Below are 24,183 nucleotides of genomic sequence, written 5' to 3'. Positions count from 1 at the left end.
GTGTTTATTATTCGCGATAGATAACATGTATTGGATCCAGACAGTGTGCTGAGTCCTTTACATCCATTCTTTTATTATTCACATTAACCCCAAATAGCAGGTACTCTTATTTTCCCCACTTTCCCCATTAGGAAACCAACGTCTAAAAAAGTTAAGTGACTTGCTTGGTGTGCATAGCTGAAGCCATGCATAAACACCAGACCCCCGCCCCACAGGACCACAGACAGCTCAACTCTAAACCCATGACATAGAGGCCTGCCTCAGACCACTCCCTTCTTCTTGGCCCAGACAAATTTTCTCTGTTACCTCAGGCTCAACTCAGAAACCATCTCTTCCTCCTCCTCCCAATCTTTCTCCAAGTCGCTCCTATGCTGCTATTTCCCCCATTTCACCTCTGTGATGCTGATTTCCCACTTCTAATTCAGTGCCTGTTGTTGGAGTACCTACCCAGTGCAAGGCACTGGCTTAGCCATTTTTCAAGATACAAGGAAGATTAAAACCCTCACAGCTTACAATCAAATAATGGGTGTAAGATTGTTTCATAAATAGCTATAGCTAATGGCAGAACATCATAAATTCTGGCTAAACAAAAAGTGGTCCATTGGAAAGTATGCTGGATTTAGGGCAAAAATGAACTCGATTTGAACCTAGTTCTAAAACCAGTTGTGCGCCCTTGCACATGTTGCCTAACTTCTGAGGCTTGTTTCCTTTTCAGTGTGCTAGATGAAGACTACGGGTGAGGAGGGCAGGGAAGAGGCAGTCTCAGGAGCACAGGCAGAATAACCAGGCCTGGAGACAGGGAGAGGAAAACTCTTGTGCCAGTAGACTCTCTGAAGACTTGGCTTCTGATGGGATGCCAGAGGCAGTGGACACGAGGAGGTAAGAATGCTGTGGGTGGGAGCCTTGTTCACATTTGGGAGGAAGCTGTCATGAACACAGAAAAGGATGGTAAGAGTGCGCCCTGCCCAGCATACAGCTCTGCTCCAGCTTCAAGGGCAGAGGCCAAGTTCTCAGTCAAGCAGGTATTAGTTCAGGCTGCATACTAAATACCACAGGCTGGGTGGCTTAAGTAACAGAAATTATTTCCCCACAGCTCCGGAGACTGGAAGTCCAAGGCCAAGGTTCCACATGATTGGGTTACTGGTGAGAGCTCTCTTCCGGGCTTGCAGATCGCTGCCTTCTCGCTGTCTTCACATGGGCTCTCCTGGCTGTTAGCGCACAGAGAGAAACCAGTTCTCCGGTGTCTTATCTAGTAAGGCCCAACCTTTTGTCCTTATGAATTTAAACTTAATTATGTCCTCACAGGCCCCGTCTCCAAACAGCCACACTGGAGCTCAGGGTGTCAGCATATAGGGACACAAATATTGAGTCCATAACTAGCATTCGCAGCACGGGATGCCAGGGGGCAGGCTGCGGTCATGGCCCTGGTCCTCAAGGGTCTATTTGAGAACCCAAAATAAACCCCCCTAAAAGATAATCAAGACAATAATTTGGAAAAACAAATACTAATTTTAGGCTGGAGGGAAAAACATTTGACCTCTTGCAAAGACAAAGAATGAGAGGCTGAAAGGACGAGGAAACTGGCCACCCTGGGCAGAAGCACTCGGTTAGGAAAACCCAGGGAGACCAAGCTAGATGGTTTAGGTGAGACTAGAAGAAAAACTGAGGCATAGGCAATATGGGGCTTAAAAATGGAACCCAGATTATCAATCAGGTCGAGCTCCAGTGGCAGGTGAGAGCTCGGTGGACCAAGGGATTTGAGTGTGCCCCTTCCCAGGGTAAACCAGCTTACACCCATTACAGAAATTCCAGGGGAGCTGAGCTATGCAAGAGGTCAAAATTGACAACCCCAAAATTGACCAAAAAATTACTTATTTCCTAGTTTTTCCTTTATTGTTAAAATAGTGATGGAAATTTATTTTCAACTTCAGAATGGGGCAGCAGAGCTGTGAAACAGCCTGAATATAAGTTAAGGGCTCAGGGTCATAGAAGAATTAGGTCAACTGGAAATAAATAATGGAAATCGTGGTGAGCAAGCAGAATTGGGTCAAACAAAGGAAACAATGGTGAGATGTGTGCAGGAAAAGCTCAGAAAGGGAAGACCATAGGCTTACGGGTCAGAGGTCAAGTTCTTAATCTCTATTGCACAAAGTATTGAGCAAATGCTCACCCTCTCTGCCCCTCTGTTTTCTAATATGTGATATTAAGAGTTTGGATGGACATGACTGGAAGGCCCCTTAGGGCCTTACAGACTGATTTGTGTAACCCCGGCCTCAACCCTCTAACTGCTCAGACTTCTCAGCCAGGGTGCGAATGGGTCTCTTGAGCAGCGGAACTGAGGGAACACGTAGAATGCTACAGGCTTGGCCACAGAGCTCAGCCTTTTACAGGCACCTTTGAACACGGGTAAAAAGACAGAATCTTCCAACTTGATTAAAAGGAAGCAAGGACTCTAGTGCACACCAGGGTGGTAGCGTGGGATGCAGAAGCAGGTCAAAGGGCAGTGTTCCAGTTATCTGTGGGAACTTACGCACGGGTGACCCAGGCGCCTCATTTGGACATACCAATACAGACGCCAAAGGGGACTTACTACTAATTAATATGGCCGAGCTTAACCAAAAACTAAGAAGAGAGAAGACACAGGGAACAAACAAGGCAAGAAATCACACAGGTTTATTTACAGAGAGCTGATGGGTTTCAGCCCTTGGCAGGCCACCCGGAGACACGCGGAGGTCGTCCAATACACCGCGGCCTGGAGCTCGGTCTCTTGACTCGAAGAGAGGCCTCTAACAGTCTGGGCTCAAAGGCAGAGCAGGAATGGCAGTTTGGCAGTTGGCAGTTTCCAGGGGGGAGGAGAACGTCTGGCTGTGGAGGTCAGACAGGCGTCTGAACCGCAGCAGATTTGCTCTCCTAAATCCTTGAAGCTGGGGGTCTTCAGTGTCTCCTATCGGGTGCCACACACGGGTGCCGCCCTGTTATCTAGGTATACACTCAGGCAGGAAAGTTGTGTACATGTCCAAAGCTTATCAATCACACACACACATCTTATTTTTGGAGTTGTTTACAAGTTTTCGTCTAAGAATAAAATGGGGTCTACTTATGCTAATACAAAATGGAGTCTACTTATGCTAACTAAACTTATTACTTATAACAGGCTTCTTCAGTGTCTCATATCAGTGTGCTCCGGTGGCCTTCTGGGCTTATCAGGATACACACGCAGGGGGTTACAAGGTACTTATCAGGAGTTAACATGCAGGGAGTTGTTGATCAGGAGTTACAAGTTATTTGTCAGGAGTTAACATGCATGGCGTTACAAGTTATTTATCAGGGTCTCTCACACACACACACACACACACAAATTAAGTTCCTCTTCTAAGTGAAGTTTAAAATTCACTCTAATAAGAAATGAAATTTGATTTGCTATCTTATACTAACTAAACTTATTACTATGACAGGCAACAAAAGAAGAAGTGGACCAGAGGCAAGACAGCCCCCTCCCCCTGCTGCCAGGGCTGCAGAGGCTGTCACTTCTGCGATGAGGAAGTTGTCTTAGCTCAGGTCTTGCAAAAGGAGATCCTGAGACAGGATTTGGTTCCGGGAGTTTATTTGGAAGATGATCCCCTGGCGCACAGTGAAGGGATGGGAAAGTAGAAATGATGCAGGAGTGGGAACCAGGACACCTGGGCTCTGGAGTCAGTTCTCCCAGAGTCAGCACTCGCTCATTGGTTAGATCACTCAGCCTGGTGTCTTGGGACCAAGTACTCGCTAACTGCCAGTTCCTTCTTTACCAAATGCTTCTTCATTCTCATAGGTGTACCTGAGGATGAGCTGTGTCCTCGTTCCTGTCCATTGAAGTATGACCATGGTCTACTAGGGTCTACTTTGGACTAAATAACCTACTTCTTATTTCTCACACAGCGAATTTGGGACAGAATTGATGAGATAATAAAAACATTTTTAATTCCTCAGAGTCAGACACAAAAGACTGACCAAAATAATGAAAATAGTAGCATTATAAAATAGAGTTGACCAACAATAATCTGGGCAACATTGCTTATTTTGAAAATTCAAATGATGTTTACAAAAAGTCTGTAATAATATAGAAATACATGTTGTAATGTTAATTGAAAATATTACTATACAAAATAGGTGTGAGATTATAGTCATGACTAAATAAAATATAAAAGCTGTTCATAGGAAAAATAGAAAAGAAATACATTATATTTTAGTACCTTTTGGTTGACAAAACTGTGAGTGCTTTTTCTCCCCTTCAAGACATATGCATCTACAAATAGTCCACAATTTAAATGGAACCACAAAAGATCCCAAATAGCCATAGCAGTCTTGAGAAAGAAGAACAAAGTTGGAGGTATCACGCTACCTGGTATCAAACTATACTACAAGGCCATAGTCATCACAACAGCATAGCACTGCCCCAGCCAGGTGGCTCCATTGGTTGCAGCATTGTCCCCTATACCAACGAACAGTTGCAGATTTGATCTCCCCCCCCCCCTCAGCCCCCATGTCCCCTTCCTCTCCCTCTAAAATCAATAAACATATCCTTGGGTAAGGGTTAAAAATCACAGCATGGTACTGGCATGAAAACAGACATATAGATCAATGGAACAGAATAGAGAGCCCAGAAATAAACCCTCGCCTGTATGGTCCATGAATATTTTTAGTTGATTTCAGAAAGAGGAAGGGAGAGGGAGAGGGAGATAGAAACATCAATAATGAGAATCTTTGATGGGCTGCCTCCTGCATGCCCCCCACTGGGGGTCAAGCCCGAAACCTGAGCATGCACCCAGACTGGGAATCAAACCATGACCTCCTGCCTGGTTCATGGGTCAACACTCAACCACTGAGCCACACCGGATGGGCTGGTCAATGCATATTTGACAAAGGAGGCAAGAACATGCAAAGGGGTAAAGATAGTCTATTCACTAAATGGTGCTGGGAAACTTGGACAGATACATGCAAAAGAATGGAACTAGACCACCAATTTATACCATACACAAGAATAAACTCAAAATGGATTAAAGACTTAAATGTGCCCTACCTGGTTTGGCTCAGTGGATAGAGCATCGGTCTTGGGTTCGATTCCAGTCAAGGGCACATGCCTGGGTTGCAGGCCCAATCCCCAGTGTGGGGTATGCAGGGACAGCCAATCAATGATGCTCTTTTATCACTGTTGTTTCTATCTCTCTCTCCCTCTCCCTTCCTTTCTGAAATCAATAAAAATATATTTTTAAAAAATAAATACATAAAAAGAAAAAAAGGGGAAAAAAACTATGTGGAGAGGACTTGGAATTTGTAAAAGAAGATTTTATTTAAAAATTAATTAACTAATTAATTAATTAAAAGCTAAGGGAATAAATGCACAGCTACGTCTGTACGATGCAACTTCAGCACTGACACGTCCGAAAACAACAATGCATTGTTGTCCCAGCAGCTGGTATTTGCTGCTCTGAACATTGTGTCAGAGCAGGTAAAGTGCAGTTCTTCCTCACAGGGATGGTGGGAATCGGAGAATGTGACTTCTCCCACTCCTTGTAGAACTGTGGACAGGGCTGGCCCAGCCAGGGGGAAGAAGGTTCCCACCAGCACTGGGTCTCTGGGTTCTCAACCTCTCCCACTCCCAGCCCCTCTTCTCTAGGGGACAGCGGCCACATGCGGAGCTGACCGACGACCTGTCTGCTGTGCCTGACCTGGGTAGTTTCCAGGCTGTGGGATTCTCCGGCTCCACTGCCACTACTAACCCCCATCTACTGGGTGCTACCCATGTGCCAGGCCCTCCAGTCACAGAGAAGGACTGGAACAGGATCTCCCGCAGAACTCTGCACCGCCTGCCCAGCACCAGCCTGTGAGTGCAGGGCCGCTGGGAAACAGGGGGCCTACTGCTTCCTCGTGAGTCTGGACTGTGGGGAGGATGGACATTCACTAGCCCCCAAAGGTTTTCCTGCCCTCTTTCTTCTGATCCCTGTCCAGCCCTGGAATGGCGCATCTGCATGACCGTCAGCGTTTTGCAGACAATGGTGGTCAGATTCAGGCAAGGTCAGTGGCACACACAATCACGCCAGTCTCCGCAGAGAAGCCGGACCGCGGCTGCGTCCAAGGCTTGGCGGACAAGTGAGGATACTTGACATTGTTTTCTGGAGCCCTTGAACTTGCTCCACAAAGAATCATTGTATTTTTCAACATTACTGAGTTCCAGCCACATGATAGGTACTGTCCTGCACACAGGTGGTCCTGAGTCTTTGGGCTTGCAACCTTGAGGAGCCAGCAAGCCTAGCGAAGGGGAGAAATACAGGGAATGTACGGAGTTAAAAGGGGTCTGAAAAGGGGCACTCTGCGTAGTGACATGTCTGGTTACACATTCTTTTTTTTAAGGATTTTGTTCTTTAATTTTTTAAAATTTTTTATTGATTTCAGAGAGAAAGGGAGAGGTAGAGAGAGATAGAAACACCAACAATGAAAGAGAATCATTGATCAGCTGCCTCCTGCATGCCCCCTACTGGGGATCGAGCCCACAACCCGGGCATGTGCCCTTGATTGGACTCAAACCTGGGACCCTCCAGTCTGCAGGCTGACACTCTATCCACTAGCCCAGCCATGGGCAAACTACGGCCCGCGGTCTGGATCCGGCCCGTTTGAAATGAATAAAACTAAAAAAAAAAAAAGACTGTACCCTTTTATGTAATGATGTTTACTTTGAATTTATATTAGTTCACACAAACACTCCATCCATGCTTTTGTTCCGGCCCTCCGGTCCAGTTTAAGAACCCATTATGGCCCTCGAGTCAAAAAGTTTGCCCACCCCTGCTCTATCCACTGAGCCAAACCAGCCAGGGCTTGACAGCTCTTTAGAGCTCTGACAACAGTGCAAAGATGCCCAGTTTGTTGGTTTCAACAAAGGCGAACAGGCTAAACGCCAGGGCTGCCTCTCTGTGCCATTTTTAAATGTTGAAACAAGAAAGCCAAGGGCCACTGTGTGTGCCATGTGCACTTAAATGCACTGAAGACAAAGAAAAACAAGGCCTTAGAGCAGTGGTTCTCAAAGGGGGCATTTTGACTTTTAAGGGGAGCTATTCAAGAATGAGTTATAAACAGCACAGTTTTTGTATTTCTTATTATTGTAGAGGCCTCATATACAGTATGTAAATATATATTGTGACATAGTTATGCATTTCAGTTCTCTATTATGTTTTGAAACTGCTATTTTTTCATATCACTTCATATTATTATTTTTCTAACTTCTTAGTGATTTCTTCCTCTGTAGTTCACTGTCCTTTTGTTCTTTTATTTTTCTCTTTCATGGATGCCATGTTCTTTGGAAGGTTGTTTAGACCAAGTGAATGGCCTTTTAGGCTTCCTCCCCGTGAATAGGAGTCACTTTTTGAATAAGAATTCTATGTCCCAGGCGGGCATCAGGGATTTAGAGATGCTTAGGTGGGGCGTGGCCAAAAAAAGGCTGGAAACCACTGCCTTAGAGGGTGTTAGGTCGCCGAAGGAGGAACGCACTAGGCCAGAATGGTGAGGGATTAGGAATTTATTCGCTCATCTGCACACCAGGTGGCTGAGCCTGGATGGCTCCAGCACCCCAGTGACGGGAGCCAGCGGTTTTTAAAGGACTTTTGGCGGGCTGTTTCTGAGCGGAGAATTCTCTGTGCAGGTCCGGATTCTGGGCAGTCGGAGGGGAGAGACAATGGTCTTAGCAAGTGGACTGTGGTCTGGGCAAGTGCAATGTCCATTGTGAAGTGGCCTAAAAGCCAGTTCCCAGGGGAGGGGTATTGATTCAATAGTTTGATCAAACCTAACAGAGGGTGTTCCCAGATTGGCCTAATCATTTCAGATGTGTTTAATATATTACATACACACACACACACACACACACACAATTTACAACTTACCAAATACCTCCTTCTCTTACACAGTAGTAAGTGGGCAGGAATAGGACACATGAGGCCGTTTTGAGGGAGCTGTAGCTTTAGCTCTGCAGGACCTTAGCTGGCATGAGGGTTTGGGTTCCTCTGCTAGTCTTGGCACCCACAAGAGGAGACTAGCACGTTGAACCCTGAAACTGACTCTGACTGAGAATGAATCATAAAGTGTGGCTAACTCGGGGCCTTTAATAGTTTATGTTTTGATTTGCATATAATAAAACTTTTAATTAACATGAAAATATTTTTGTAATGGTGTTCCTACATAAATGGCTCCAGAAAGAGTGTGCAAATACAGTAATATTATAGTAAATCTGTTATCTTGACTTTTCTAATTCTAAACTGTGGTGGAATCCTGCAACTTTCGTATTATTATATCACTTGAGGCCCGGTGCACAAATTTGTGCACAGGTGGGGTCCCTCAGCCTGGCAAATGATCGGGGCTGATTGGGGGGGAGGGGGGAGCAACTGGCTGGGGGGAGGGACTGTGGGAGGTTGCAGGCCACGGAAAGCTGGCTGTGGGAGTGCACTGACCACCAGCAGGCAGCTCCTGCTCTGAGCATCTGCCCCCTGGTGGTCAGTGCACATCATAGCAACTGGCTGACCAGTTGTTCGTTCCTTTGGTCATTCAGTCATTCGGTCGTTCGGTCACTTAGGCTTTTATATATATATATAGACTAGAGGCTCAATGCACAAAATCTGTGCAAGGGGCTCAGCTCTCGCAGCCACGGCAGCTTGCCTCGGCCCTCACAGCCGCAGTTTTGTCCAGAAGGTCATTCGGCTGTCTGGTCTAATTAGCATATTATGCTTTTATAATTATAGATGTGACACTACAGTGGTATGTTACTTGTAATAACAGTAAACTTAATAATAATAAGACTATTAGGTTAGTTATTCTCAGCTACACTTGATCTGGCTGGTGGGTGTATACAAATGTAAAAATCTATCACAGTGTTAATGTAAAAACATTGAAACCTGTAAAGAGTTTTTGTGAGTTTATTTGAGCCAAACTGTTGACAATTGCTGGGAAGCAGAATCTCAACGAGTTGGGATAATGCTTCAGAGAATGGCGGTTTTTCATCTATTTTTATACATTGCAGTCAAAGGAGGGGACGTAGGTGGGTTACATGAAATCCATTGGTGATGGATTAGAGAGAAGGGAGAAAGCAAAGTGGGGGCGGGGAGGGGCCCCTGGGATTGGATAAAAAGTAAAATGATAGACACATACTTAGGTGGGAACAAGATAGTCAACAGTCAATAATTAACATGATAACAATAACAATGGAGGAATTTGTGGTATCTGTCCTGGCACACAGGCACATTAGGTTGTGCCCCAGGGGCTCCAGAAAAAGAGAAGTTATAAGTTACCCACACATTTCAAGGATATGTTATCATAGATACAAACAGACAGATAGGCTCAGTTAAGGTAAAGGTTGAACTTGTCAGTGAAGATACTGGCCTAGGAGGTGACTACCCACCATAACTGCTTTTAGTCAAAGTTTAATTTCAGACCATCCTTTGTGGTTACTTTAGGTCTCTGAGTCTGCAAGATTGCCATGCAGGTCTCCTCTGAGCTTGTCAGGTCAGCATGTGGCCCCTTTCATCCACAACAGTGAAAACTTCAAGATTAGTGGGTATTACTGTGTGTTATGCCTCAATTAAAAATAAATACTTCTGTGTTTTGTTTGTGTTTAATTTTTTATTGATTTCAGAGAGGAAGGGAGGGGGAGAGAGAGATAGAAACATCAATGATGAGAGAGAAAAGGCTGCCCCCAAAATATTCAGGGGCTGACGCAGAATTGTTGCTCCTAAGCATTGCTATCTCTGACTATAAAGGACTAAGGAGAGAAAATGAGTGCCTGCCAGCAGCCAGGGCCAGAGCTTTGTTAACAGGCGAGGTGGCCATGGTCTGAAACTTCACCGAAGACCTCTCGCCCTGAAAGAGAAAGCCCATCTTACCCGGGCTGCTGTAACCAAACACCACGGGCTGGGCCCTTAGAGACAGAGGAATGTGTTTCTCACAGTCCTCACACTGGAAGGCAGATCAAGATGCCAGCATGCCGTGTTCTGAGGAGAGCCTCTTCTAGGCACAGATGCTGGCTCCTCAGGGTACCCTCAAGAGCAGAGAGAGCAGAAGCAAGCTCTCTTGTGCCTTTTAATAAGGGCACTGATCCCTTCATGAGGACTCCCTAACTGCCTTTTTTTTAAACTATATTTTTATTGATTTCAGAGAGGAAGGAAGAGGGAGAGAGCGATAGAAACATCAATGATGAGAGAGAATCATGGACTGGCTGACGCCTGCTCATCCCACTGGGGATTGAGCCCGCCACTCGGGCATGTGCCCTGACTGGGGATCGAAATGTGACCTCCTGGTTCATAGGTCAATGCTCAACCACTGAGCCATACTGGCTGGTCCCTAATTGCCTTCTAAAGGACCCACCTCCTAGGGTAAGCATTGCTTTTTTTTCATTCCTCATTCTCAAAGTACACATATTATTGATAGAGAAAATATACTGAATTACTAACATTTTTTAAAACAATCCTTATTGCTGAAAGTATTACATATGTCCCCCTTTTGCCTCACATTGATCCTACTAACCCGACCTCCCCCATTCCAAGCCTTCAACCACACTATGGTCTGTGTCCATATATATGCATATATGCATACGCTTCCCACTCATCCTCCATCCCCCGCCTGCTCTCTGGGACTTTTCTGTCTGTTCCATGCTTCTATGTCTCTGGATCTATTTTGTTCATCAGTTTTTATTTTTTTCATCATTAGATTCCACATATAAATGAGCATGTCATACTTGTCTTTCTCTGACTGGCTTATTTCACTTAGCATGATACTCTCCAGGTCCCTCCAAGCTGTCTCAAAGGGTAAGAGATCCTTCTTTTTTACAGCTGCATAGTATTCCATGGTGTAAATGTACCATAGCTTCTTTATCCACTCATCTACTGATGGGCACTTGGCTGTTTCCAGATCTTAGCTCTTGTAAATAGTGCTGCTATGAAAATAGAGGTGCATACATTCTTTCTGATTGGTGTTTCAGTTTTCTTAGGATATATTCCTAGAAGTGGGATCACTGGGTCAAACAGCAATTCCATATTTAATTTTTTGAGGAAACTTCATACTGTTTTCCATAATGGCTGCACCAGTCTACATTCCCACCAGCAGTGCACTAGGGTTCCCTTTTCTCCACAGCCTCACCAGCACTAATCATTTGTTGATTTGCTGATGATAGCCATTCTGACAGGTGTCAGGTGTTACCTCATTGTTGTTTTAATTTGCATCTCTCTGATGATCAGTGCTTTGAGCATTTTTTCATATGTCTCTTGGTCATCTGTATGTCCTTTTTGGAGAGGTGTCTATTTAGGTCCTTTGCCCATTTTTTAATTGGGTTGTTTGTCTTCCTTTTAAGTTGTCTGAGTTCCTTATATATTTTGAAATATTAACCCTTTATCAGATGTATCATTGCCAAATATGTTCTCCCAAACAGTGGACTCATTTTTCATTTTGTTGATGGTTTCTTTTGCTGTGCAGAAGCTTTTTATTTTGATGTAGTCCCATTTGTTTATTTTCTCCTTAGTTTCCTTTGCCTAAGAGATGTGTCCATAAACATATTGTTATGAGAGATGTCTGAGATTTTGCTGCCTATGGTTTCTCCTAGTATTTTTATGGTTTCACGACTTACATTTAAATCTTTTATCCATTTTGAGTTTATTCTTGTGCATGGTGTAAGTTGGCACTCTAGTTTCAATTTTTTTTGCATGTATCTGTCCAATTTTTCCAATACCATTTATTGAAGAGACTGTCTTGACTCCATTCTATGTTCTTGCCTCCTTTGTCAAATATTAACTGAGTGTAATGGCTTGGGTCGATTTCTGGGGTCACTGTTCTGTACCATTGATCTACATACCTGTTCTTGTGCCAATACCAGGCTGTTTTGATTATGGTGGCTTTGTAGTATAACCTGATATCTGGTATTGTGATTCCTCCAGCTTTGTTCTACTTTCTTAAGATTGCTGCAGTCATTCAGGGTCTTTTTTGGTTCCAAATAAATTTGGAGTATTTGTTCTAGATCTGTGAAATATGCTGTTGGTATCTTAATAGGGATTGCATTGAATCTATAGATTGCCTTGGGTAGCATGGGCATTTTAATGATGTTGATTCTACCAAACCATGAACACGGTATATTCGTCAACTTGTTTATATCTTTTTCTATCTCTTTTTTCAATGTCCTGTAGTTTTCCAAATACAAGTTTTTTACCTCCTTGGTTAAGTTTATTGCTAAGTATCTTATTTTGTTGTTGTTGTTGCAATGGTAAATGGAATTGCTTTTTTAGTTTCTCTTTCTGAGAATTCATTATTGGTACATAAAAAGCCATTGATTTTTGGGTGTTGATTTTGTATTCTGCTACATGCCAAATTCATTGATTAAATCTAGTAGTTTTTTGGTGAAGTCTTTAGGGTTTTCTTTTCTTCTTCTTCTTCTTCTTCTTATTACTTTTTAATTAAATTAAATCTTTATTGTTCAGATTATTACAGTTGTTCCTCTCCCCCCTCATAGCTCCCCTCCACCTAGTTCCCCTCCCACCCTCCACCCTCACCCCCCACCACTGTCCTCCTTCATAGGTGCACGATTTTTGTCCAGTCTCTTCCAGCATCCCCCACATCCCCTTCCCCCCAAGAATTGTCAGTCCACTCCCTTTCAATGCCCCTGATTCTATTATAATCACCACTTTATTCTGTTCATCAGATTATTTATTCACTTGATTTTTAGATTCGCTTATTGATAGATGTGTATTTGTTGTTCATAATTTGTATCTTTACCTTTTTCTTCTTCTTCCTCTTCTTAAAGGATACCTTTCAGCATTTCATATAATACTGGTTTAGTGGTGATGAACCCCTTTAGCTTTTCCTTATCTGTGAAGCTCTTTATCTGACCTTCAATTCTGAATGATAGCTTTGCTGGATAAAGTAATCTTGGTTGTAGGTTCTTGGTATTCATCACTTTGAATATTTCTTGCCACTCTCTCTGGCCTGTAAAGTTTCTGTTAAGAAATCAGCTGACAGTCATATGGGTACTCCCTTGTAAGTAACTGACTGTTTTTCTCTTGCTGCTTTTAAGATTCTCTCTTTGTCTTTTGCTCTTGGCATTTTAATTATGATGTGTCTAGGTGTGGTTCTCCTTGGATTCCTTTTGTTTGGGGTTCTCTGTGCTTCCTGGACTTGTAAGTCTATTTCTTTCACCAGGTAGGGGAAGTTTTCTGTCATTATTTCTTCAAATAGGTTTTCAATATCTCTTCTTCTGGCACCCTTATAATTTGGATGTTGATACACTTGAAGTTGTCCCAGAGGCTCCTTACATTATCTTCATATTTTTGGATTCTTTTTTCTTTTCCAGTTGGGTGTTTTTTGCTTCTTCATATTTCAAATCTTTGACTTGATCCTTGTGATCCTCTAGTGTGCTGTTGGAACTCTGTATAATATTTTAGTCAGTGTATGCTTAATTTCTAGTTGGTCCTTTATCACAACATTGAGGGTCTCACTAGAGTTCTTGAGGGTCTCATTAAGTTTATTGGCGGTTTCTAGGAAATTCTTGAAAAACCTTATAACCGTGGTTTTGAACTCTATATCCAGTCATTTGCTTTCCTCCATTTCTGTCATTTGTGACCTGTTTCTTTGTCTCTGCATTTTTTAGGCTTCCCTGTTTTGATAGAGTGGCTGTCTGTGCTAGGTGTCCTATAGGGCCCAGTGGCTCAGCCTCCCCAATTACCTGAGGTAGACACTCTTGGTGCACCCCTTTGTGGGCTTTGTGCACAGTCTTGTTGTAGTTAAGCCTTGATTGTAGTTGGTATCATTGGGAGGAATTGACCTCCAGGCCAATTGGCTGTGAGAATCAGCTGTGTTTACGGTGGGAGAACTTCTGTGCTGGAGACACCCTTCTGGGGCAAGACTTGCTTCAGTGGGGCTTTGGTGCTCACTGAGTCTGCCCCCTGAGTGTGTCCCTTATGGATCTGAGGAGTTGTAATCTGGATGGTCCCACTCTGACCACTGGGTACACTGGCTCTTGGATCTAAGGAGGTGCTAATTTAGCCTCTGTCTGAGGCTACCCAGCAGGAGTCCAGCTGTGAAGCAATGCCAGGTGCTGTGGGGCCTTGGGCCTTCTTTTGAATGTTTTGGGTTTCTCTGACCCAGCTGCAGTTTGTTAGGTAATTTTCAGATTGCAAAGGGCCAGGGCCTTTCATATGCAAAAGCCTCTGTGCACAGCTTGGGTGGGGTGGGGTCTCAGGGGATCAACAGGGCAGAGCAAGCAGCTATGGCTGCTCCTCAGTCCTGCCCTAAGAGGCTCCACTTCTCAGTGTCCCGGTAATCACTGCAAGCACCTCTGAGAGAAAGCCTACCTCACGTTCCGACCAATGCCAGATGTCCAGTTTCTCCCCGTATGAGTCTGGGTCCCAGAGACTCGCCCGGAACTGGAGTTCAGAGCAGTCGGGAGCTTGAGACTCCCTCCCGATTGAAAAAGACAACCTCTTCCTCAGCTGCCAGCCCTCTCCATGTGCGCCACATCCTCAGTTGCCAGCCCTCTCCATGTGCGCCACGTCCTCAGCTGCCATCCCTTTCCACGTGCGCCGCGTCCTCAGTTGCCAGCCCTTTCCGTGTGTGCCTCCGTACCTCTGCACTTTACTTCCGCAGCTCCTCTGAGTCTCAGTGTGCTTTTCTCTTTCCTTCTAGTTGTAGAATTTCTACTCATCCAGCCTTCCTGTGGTTCTGGATGATGTCTGTTTTGTTTTTTAGTTGTATTTTTGAATTTTTTGTGGGAGGCAGCAATTTCCAGTGTTTACCTATGCCGCCATCTTGGTTTCTCCTGGGTCATGTTTTTTTATTCATTCAGCTACCCTAAGTCTTTTGATTGGCGCATTTAATCCATTTATATTTAAGGTTATGATTTTTAGGTACTTATTTATTACCATTTTAATTCTGTATGCCTAGATTTCTCTCTCTCTTTCTTCTTCTCATTACAGCAGTCCCATTAGCAGTCCTGTTAGCTGGTTTGGTGGTGATAAACCCCTGTTGTCTTTTTTACTGGGGAGCTCTTTATTTCATTATCTATTTTGAAAGATAGCTTTGCTGGATAGAGTAGGCTTGGTTTCAGATCCTGCTTTTCATTACTTTGAGTACTTCATGTCATTCCCTTCTGGCCTGTAGAGTTTCTGATGAGAAATCAGCTGACAGCCTTATGGGAGCTCCTTTGCAGGTAGCAAATTGCTTTTCTCTTACATCCTTTAAGATTGTCTCTTTATTTTTAATTTTTGGCATTTTAATTATGATGTGTCTTGGCATGGGTCTGTTTGAATCTTGCTTGGGACTCTCTGTGCCTCCTGTTCTTGTGTAACCTTCTGCTTCAGCAGGTTAGGGAAGTTTTTTGCCATTATTTTTTCAAACATATTCTCCATTACTTGCTTACTTTATTCTTCTCTGGCACTCCTATTATACAAATATTGTCATATTTTATGTTGTACCATAGCTCCCTTAAGCTCTCCTTGTGTTTTTTTTTGTTTGTTTTGTTCTCTGATTGTGTGATTTTTTTTCTGCCTTACATTCTAATTCATTAATCTAATCCTCGGCTTCCCCTAATCTGTTGTGTATTCCTTCCATTGTGTTCTTTATTAGTCCTATGTCATTCGTTATAGTTACTATATCTATTCTCATGCTGTTGAGTATCTTTGCCGTCATTATTCTGAACTCTATGTCTGATAAGTTTCTTATCTCATTTCATTTAGCTCTTCTTCTGGAGAATTCTCTTATACTTTCATTTTGGGGTTGGTTTTTGTCTTCCTATTTTGGCTGCTTATTTGGGTTCATGACTTATGTATTAGGCCGATCTGCTATGCCTCCCAACCTCTACTTAATACTTTACCCGATCTAATTAGTCATAAATAGTTATGCCTAATTAGATCAGATAAAGTGTCAAAGCCTTCAAAGACCTACCTCTTCTTGCAGACTAATTGGATTCAGTCTTGAGTAGCCTAAGCCACAGGTGGGGCAAGAGGTTTTCCCAACAGGATGGAACAATTTCTTCTGTCTGGAGGCTAATTGTTCTTCTCAATCTCTTAATGGGCCTCAGAAACTCCACAGAATGGGGCAAGGGGTTTTCCAATAGGGTGGGGTAACTCTCTTCTCCCAGGCAAAAACCACATGGATAGCAAAGGTCTGGCTAAGAAAGATGACCCCCACAGTGTAAAGGAATGATTCAGCACAGGAAACCAGGGTTTCTGCTCTCCAAGCTCTAACCTCAGAGCCCCCAATCATGACTTCTGCTCACACAGCTCCAGTCCTCTCTGCCCTCCCTCTACTGGAGCCCAAGGTGAGTGGCTGCATGAAATATTGTGCATTGGTCCTTTAAGTGAGTGCCTGCATTTCCAGCCATCTCTCCTGGGCAGACAGCAACCCTGCTGCTTGTCACAGCTAGATGGTGTATGGGCACCTTTCTCAGTTCTGGTGCTCTCTGCTGGGGGCCCTGCTTGGGGTTTAGAGCCCAGAGTTTTCAGTGGCAACCCTCCACAGCTGAGACATCTCTCCAGAACTTCAGCTGCTGTCTGTGAGTGCCTGGACATCCCTTTCACAACTCTGCTCTTTCTACCAGTCTCTATGTGGTCTTCACTTTCCGTCCTTGGATATTATGGTTCTCTCCAGCTAGTCTTCAGTTGATTATTCAGGATAGTTTTGTTTGTTTGTTTGTTTGTATTTTAGTTGTAATCTAGTTTGATCCTGGGAGCATGTCTGTGCAGCATTGACTTACTCCACTACCATCACTCCCACAGTGTTTTTTACAACTGGCTTGTTCAAACCCAGAATTCCTGACATTTTAATGTAAACTGGTGTCTTAGATAGTTTTCTTTATAGAAGAAAGTAGACTAGTACACAAATATAACATTTAAATTAAGTGAAGGATTTGGGGTTGGAGTGCAAGTGAGAGGTGAAATTAAAATAGGGAGTGCATCGAGAAATTAGAAAAGGTAGTGACCTGGTGTGGCCAAGCATTATAGTCTCCAGTGGATGTGGACTATGAGACTGGGGATAAAGTTCCCTCAGTTAAGCCTGTTGGGAGTGGCTATGAGGAATGAAGTTACACACAAATGTTCCTCTTCCCCTTTCCCTATCTACTTTGTTTTAGAGACAAGGAATATATTTTTGAAATGAAGTAGAGGGCACTGAATCAAGTGAACTAATTTAAGAACTGAAGATATTTTATCCCTCTCTCTATTAAAGATTAACTAAAGCATAACAACAATATAAATAACACAGGAAAGAAATTTCCTTGGTTCAAAATTTTAGAAACTTCTGGAAGACAAAGATTGAATAGGACTGCATTGGTGGGAAAACAGCAACATGAAAAGTCCTGTTTAAAATTCAGGACCACAAAAGCAATTCTAATATTTCCCCACATTCAGCATAAATAACTGCAAAAAATAGGCCTGGACTTTCAAGAAATTTTCAGAGCAATTAGTTAAATAACTATATGTGGAGTAATTCTTTCCTTCCTCTTTTTTTGCTGTCCATATCCAATGGTGACAGCAGCATGTGTTCCCAGGTTAAAACCTTACAACTACTTTCAAATAAGAAATATTCAATCTGTTGGGGTTAAAGAAAGATACAAGTTGACTCTGAAGTTCTTCCAGACCTTTATAGGGACATTAGAAGCCAGAAGAAAGAGGTGGAAAGAGCCGACTTAGTATTCACTTTTAAAGTACACAAATACTTCTCCTAAGTCAGAAATTTGGCACAGAAGGTCCATAGAATAGGTAATGGGGCTCCAGGAGGGAGGGAGACCTAGAAGACAAGCTCCCCACAAGAACCTAATCCCAAATCCTAATACTTCTCCATGATCTGAATAAGCTGGCTAATCAAAACATTCAATGACAGTTGAAGAAGAATGTCAAACACAACACAGAAGGCCAAGATTAGCCTAGTATGTATGGAAAAAAATACTGAGAAAAGGAAGGCATCAAAATAATCAAACTGAAACAAAAAACTTTTAAGTACATAGTCTCAATAGAGAAAAGGAAAAAAATACTTTATAAGTGATAACCTCAGAGAAATGTTAATAGTTTTCATGTCCTTAAACAAAATGATAAAAGTACATATCAATTATCCCAATAAATGTAGGTGAGTTAAAATTTCCTTATTAAAGGACAAAAATTCTAAATGGGTTAAAGAACAAGGTCTTTATATCTTTTACTAGAAGTGTAGTAGCACAGACTCCAGATTTGAATCCTAACTTTAATACCTATTAATAATTTATGAAATAAAAACAAATAATTAGGTTAAATAGAAGACTAGAATCAGCTGAAAGTGTAAGATCAACCTAAGAATTTTTTCATTATAACACTAAAGAATAAACTAATGGCAATGATTAGTCATGAAATAAACATTACAAGACATGAAATACAGAGAATTAAACATTTTTCCTACAGAAGTTCTAAAGGTATATATACTCTTTCTCAATATTGTGCTAAAGGATAAAACAATATTATCTATAATAATAAAAGCATAATATGCTAATTAGACCAGACAGCCAAACGACCTTCTGGATGTCCTTCCAGATGTCCTTTTGGATGACCTTCCAGATGAAGGTGGGGCTGTGAGGGCCTAGGCAAACCGCGGTGGCTGTGAGGGCTGAGCCCCTTGCACGAATTTCGTGCATCGGGCCTCTAGTTTAACCATGAAAAAGAATGAAACCTTACCATTTGCAACAACATGAACATACCTCAAGGACATTATGCTAAGTGAAATAAGTCAGACATAAAAAAAAAAACTAATACCATATGGTCTTACTTATATGTAGAATCTAAAAAATAAAATAAAACATAAAAACAAGCTCATAGATATAGAAAACAGGTTGGCGGGGGGGGGGGAGGGTCTTAGGAGGAATTCAAAAGGTACAAACTTTTAGTCATGAAATAAAGAAGTCATGAGGGTGTAATGTACAGTATAGTATAGTGACTATAGTTAGTATCGATATTTCATCTATGAAAGTTGCTAAGAGAATAAATCTTAAAAGAATTAATCACAAGAAAAAAGTTTGTAACTATGTAAGGATTTTAACTAGACTTTTTGTGGTGATCAATTTTGCAATGTATACAGATCTACTTATATAAAAACCATGGGTGGTGTTCATCACATCCAGAAGGACAGCTGCAACCAACCGGAAGGAAGTCAGTCCTACAGGGGTTGTCTTGGCAACAGCTGCGCCCTCCCCCAAGCTGTTTCCTGGAGTTGTTTCCGGCAAGGGCAGGGTTTGAGGCAGGAACCTGCTCTTGGATCATGGAGGCAGATCTTTCTAAAGTGTGCCACACGCCAGCACGGCCAGGGGTGAACCTGAGTGGGGGCAGCTGAAAGGCTTAGAAAAGACAGACAAGAGAATGAAAGCTGGGTCTCGGTGGGACACTGCTTCTCTGAGAGACAGCAACCATGCCCACAGACATGCCTTTATTTTATAGCAGATGCTACAAAGCAAAGTAAGAGCGTGACCAAGATGTTTACAACATTCTCCTGGGTTTCAATCCTACTCAACTACATGGACCTGAACTCTATCAAGCCTACATCACTCAGGCACGTGGGGCCACGTGTTCGGACCATAGGTTCAAGCTTACGATTACAGCTGTTGGCTATAATTGTGCTGGGAGGGCCCTGTCCTCCAAGCTGGGACTTGCATGTGGCAATGAGAGGACTGTGCCCTCTCATCAGTCCAAGGCTTGAACCTATCCAAAACACTGTAGAGGTTCCCCACAATAAAGTTTTAATTCTGTTCCTTTGTTACTAATGTTGTGGCCCCACCCCATAACAAAGAAACAATTTCCGGAGGATGAGGCCCAGGAATCAGGATTTTAAAAAGATTCCCAGGTGATTCTAATGTGCAGCCAAAGTTGAGAACCACTGCTATAGATAATATTAAACATATATCTAAACGTGCAATTCTTTGTCCAAAAAATGAGCATGTTCAAAAATTAAATGAAGAAAATTTGGATATATTCAATGGAGATTTTCACACATATTTGAGTGATGATTTCAACGATTCCACAGATAATGCTGAAAAGGAATATTTTCCCATCGAATTTCTTAATAGTCTTACTCCTTTGGGAATGCCATGTCATAAATTAAAATTGAAAGTGGGTGAAATCATCATGCTATTGAGAAATATCAATAGTAAATGGGGTCTTTGTAATGGTACCAGATTTATTATCAAAAGATTACGACCTAACATTATCGAAGCTGAAGTATTAACAGAATCTGCAGAGGGAGAGGCTGTTCTGATTCCAAGAATTAATTTTTCCCCATCTAACACTGGCCTCCCATTTAATCTTACCAGACCTGAGGCCCTGAACCTAACTGTCCCCTATACCTGGGCTCCTGAGCATTAAAGAGAAAAAACCAACATGATATAGAAAAATGTTAGTTACATGCAAACAAGTGGTTAGAATAAGATGGAACTTGGAGACATTGTAGAAAATAGGTCTACCTTTCATCTACCTTTCATCTAGCACCAATATTCTACCTTTGTGTGGAAATTACCGAAAAATCGGTACAGTGGTCTGGTAGGGTTAAATTGATTCAACGACAGTTTCCTGTAATGCCAGAATTTGTGATGACTATTAATAAATCACAAGGACAAACTCTAGACAGAGTAGGCATATTTCTACCGGAACCCATTTTTGCATATGGTCAGTTATATGTTGCTTTCTCTCGAGTTTGAAGAGCATGTGATGTTACAGTTAAAGTTCTAAGTACTTCATCACAAGGGAAATTAGTCAAGCACTCTGAAAGTTTCATTGCTTGCATCACTGTTGTTTTTATATCATGTTTTTGTTGTTTCCATATCATGTTTTTTTGTTTCCATATCATGTTTTTGTCGTTTTTATATCATGCCTCTGTTGTTGTTATATCCTTTTGTTACTGTTTATTTATTAATGAATTTATATATGATTTTCATATACATTTTACTAATTTCCTTTCATCTCTCACACTTCTATTATAGAGAAAGGGCAAATAGCAATATTAAAATATCTCTGCTAATTAATTCCCTTTTAAAAAATATATTTTATTGATTTTTGCAGAGAGGAAGGGAAGAGGGATAGAGAGTTAGAAACATCGATGAGAGAGAAACATCAATCAGCTGCCTCCTGCACACTCCCACTGGGGATGTGCCCGCAACCAAGGTGCCCTTGACCAGAATCGAACCTGGGACCTTTGAGTCTGCAGGCCGATGCTCTATCCACTGAGCCAAACTGATTAGGGCAATTAATTCCCTTTTAATGTGCATGAATATTGTGCACCAGGCTACTAGTATCAAATAATTATGTTGTATAACTTAAACTAATATAATGTTACATGTCAGTTATACCTCAATTTTTTAAAAGGTGAAAGAGATCACCATTGCAACCTTATGTATATAAGGTTAAAACATTTTTTAAAGCTCCAAGGATAAAGAGAAATTCCTAAAACTTCCAAAAGACTAGAACAGGAGAAATGGAGCACTGCCATTATGGCATGAAGGTGTGCGACAGGCGACCTGCGACGCCGAGCAGCGCGGCTCAGCTGGGCCCGACGTGGTCCGGACTCGCACACAGCCCGGCGGTGCATGGATCCCAGGCGGAGATGGAGCGAGCGAAGCCGTGGCCGGCAGCTCCGCACCAGGTGGCAGGGAATACTGAGAAGTCCATGTGCGTCTTGAACATGTCTCCATCACCCAAAAGCAGTGGAGTCCAGCACCTCTTGGAACCGTGACTCATCAGGCATTCAACACCTCCTTCAGAGTCCACAGCTGGAGAGGATGCCCTTGGTTTCTGCTCAGGAGCCCAGGCAGAATGCAGATGAAATGGGGCCACAGTCCAGTGTGTTGCTGCCTGAGCGTAGTGTGAATTATTGCCTCCAAGTGACTCTCCCTCCTTCCTAAATGATTTACTGTCAGAGAATGTCTCCCTCTCAACCAGGAATGATGATTTTCAACAGGTTCCAGATGATGTCCTTTGGAGAGCCCAGTGTTCCAGGGATGGCCATGAACTTCAGTGGGAATCTGAGCATGCCCTCCAATGGGCCACCAGTCACAATGTCCCACATCAGGACACCAACAATGCATTATTCTGGCCACCCTACAGTACCTTCTAATAGAGGCTCCTTAACACCTGAAATGTTATCGCCTGCCACTGTGCCTTCTGCTGGGGGCCAGGCCGGGTTCCCCTCTTTGGCTCAGATGTTACCCCCTAGAGATCCCCACAACTGTGGAATGCCCCCAGATGGCTCCCCATCATTGCTGACTTTAGAATCCCAGGACTCTTTTGTTAGCCAGCCAGCCTCCCAGGAAGACCCCTTCCTACCCGAGCAGCCTATACTTGCGCCACAAAGAGGAGAGCAGAATTGCGGGGCCCCAGAAAGGGCTTACAGGAGCAGATCCCAGATTGCAAGGCCTTACTGCTGCCAGTATGAGAACTGTGGGAAAGCTTACACCAAGCGCTCCCACCTCCTGAGTCACCAATGCAAACACAGAGGTGAGGCCCTATAAATGTGAATGGGAAGGTTGTACGTGGTCTTCCTTCCGTTCTGATGAGCTTGGATAACATATGTGGAAACACACCAGATACCGACCACATAGATGTGATCAGTGCGGCTGAGAGTTCATGAGATCTGACCATCTCAGGCAACACCAAAGGACTCATCTGTGGGTGCCAGGATCCTCCAATCCACAGGCCAGCGATGAAGAGAGAGCTGGTCCTCCTGCTCCTGGTCTTTAGGTCAACCTCCTCTTCACTTCATTTTGGCTACTCCACTCAGATCCTGCTTGCCTCTGACCAGCTAGTCTCTTTAGTAGGTATAAGCTTATTTGCAGACCGAGAAAGACTGTGAGGCAGTGTTGAGTGAAGCCCATATGAGCTGGACCCCATCAGGGACTCTTCAAAAACTGTCTTGGATGCCCTTACCTCTTTGGGGCCACCTACTGTTGCTGAGTTTAGCTACATGGAAAGATGAAGCAAGGTAGAGATTGGGAGCTTTATTAAAAAGCTCTTTATGTCACTCCCCAACTTAAAACTCTTCAGTGACTCTCCTTTGCCTGCTATAAAAAAAATCCAAGATTCTTATCTTGGTCTTCCATAATTTCCAGAGCCAGTCTATGTTCAAATCCTGAATATGCTGCTTACTAGCCATGAGACCTTGGCAAAGTTCTTCTAGTAAGTGAAAAAAATACTAGCGGACCATTTGGGACACATCTTATGTCTTGACTCAGATTCTGTCCAGAACTCACCAGACACATGCCCAGAGTTTGTCTCCTCCCACCACTTCCAGACTTGGATGGAATGCCTCACCACAGGGCATGGGATCTGGCATTTCAAGTAGCCACTAGCAACACAGAAGCCTGGGGGAGTTAATCCTCTTGGGTAACATTTGACTAATGGGAGTTGGGAGAGACCAAGGCAGATCAATTCCTTCTTCTTTCCTCCCTTCCCCAAATTGCTGCAAGACACTGTTTCTCCGAACAGTACAGCCAGTGGGGAGATGTCCCAAGCAGCCAGTGAGCACACCCGCTGTGCTTCAAGGCTTGTCTTGAAGCAGGACCCACCTGCTAGCGCCTTGCCTTGCCTCCCTTCTCCCCCGCCTTGCTTTTCTCCCTCTCAGTGCCTTGGGTTTACACCATCCAAATAAAGTATTAGTACTTCATTCTTGTTTTAGGCTGTTTTCTAGGTGACTTGTGGGTAGAGGACATTAGATTGGGGAGAGAAGAACAAACCCACTGTAACTTCGCCTCCTCCTTACAGAGCTCAGGTGCCAGATACCTTTTATTAAAAGGCCTGTTCTGCTCCTCCCCTGGGTTGAGTGTATAATGGCTATCCTGACAACCAGGTAGTTCAAACCTCGTTTCTGGACTTCTCAGTCAGCCATTTTTCTGACCTACAAACTAATTGAGAGGAATTTACTCAAGGTCTCAAAGTGAGCTCTCAAGTTTCAGAGCTGTGATCCCAACCAGGATCTGTCTACTCCAGAGGTACACCTCTTAACCATGATGCCTTCTACAGATGTTGCCTGTGCTTAGTCTGCTGCCAAGCACTGTGAGGTGATGCCACAGTGAGATGGATCAGGATTGGTTCCTTTGGTCCAGGAACCATTTGGTCTAGGCGCTGAGAGGTCCACCTAGGTGCAGTGACCATGGAGAGGAGGAGCACCTAAAGGGAAGGTCAGAAAGGC

At 43.2% G+C, this 24,183-nt stretch overlaps 1 pseudogene; it reads left to right on the top strand.

Annotated features, from left to right (window-relative positions):
* Nucleotides 1-21,603: 21,603 nt before the first annotated feature.
* On the top strand, nt 21,604-23,020 carry LOC118679093 (annotated as a pseudogene).
* The last annotated feature ends 1,163 nt before the right edge of the window (nt 23,021-24,183 follow it).

This window comes from Myotis myotis, unplaced genomic scaffold (assembly GCF_014108235.1).
Source record: "Myotis myotis isolate mMyoMyo1 unplaced genomic scaffold, mMyoMyo1.p scaffold_m19_p_22, whole genome shotgun sequence".
Lineage (NCBI taxonomy): Eukaryota > Metazoa > Chordata > Mammalia > Chiroptera > Vespertilionidae > Myotis > Myotis myotis.
This window is presented reverse-complemented; position numbering and strand designations above follow the sequence as displayed.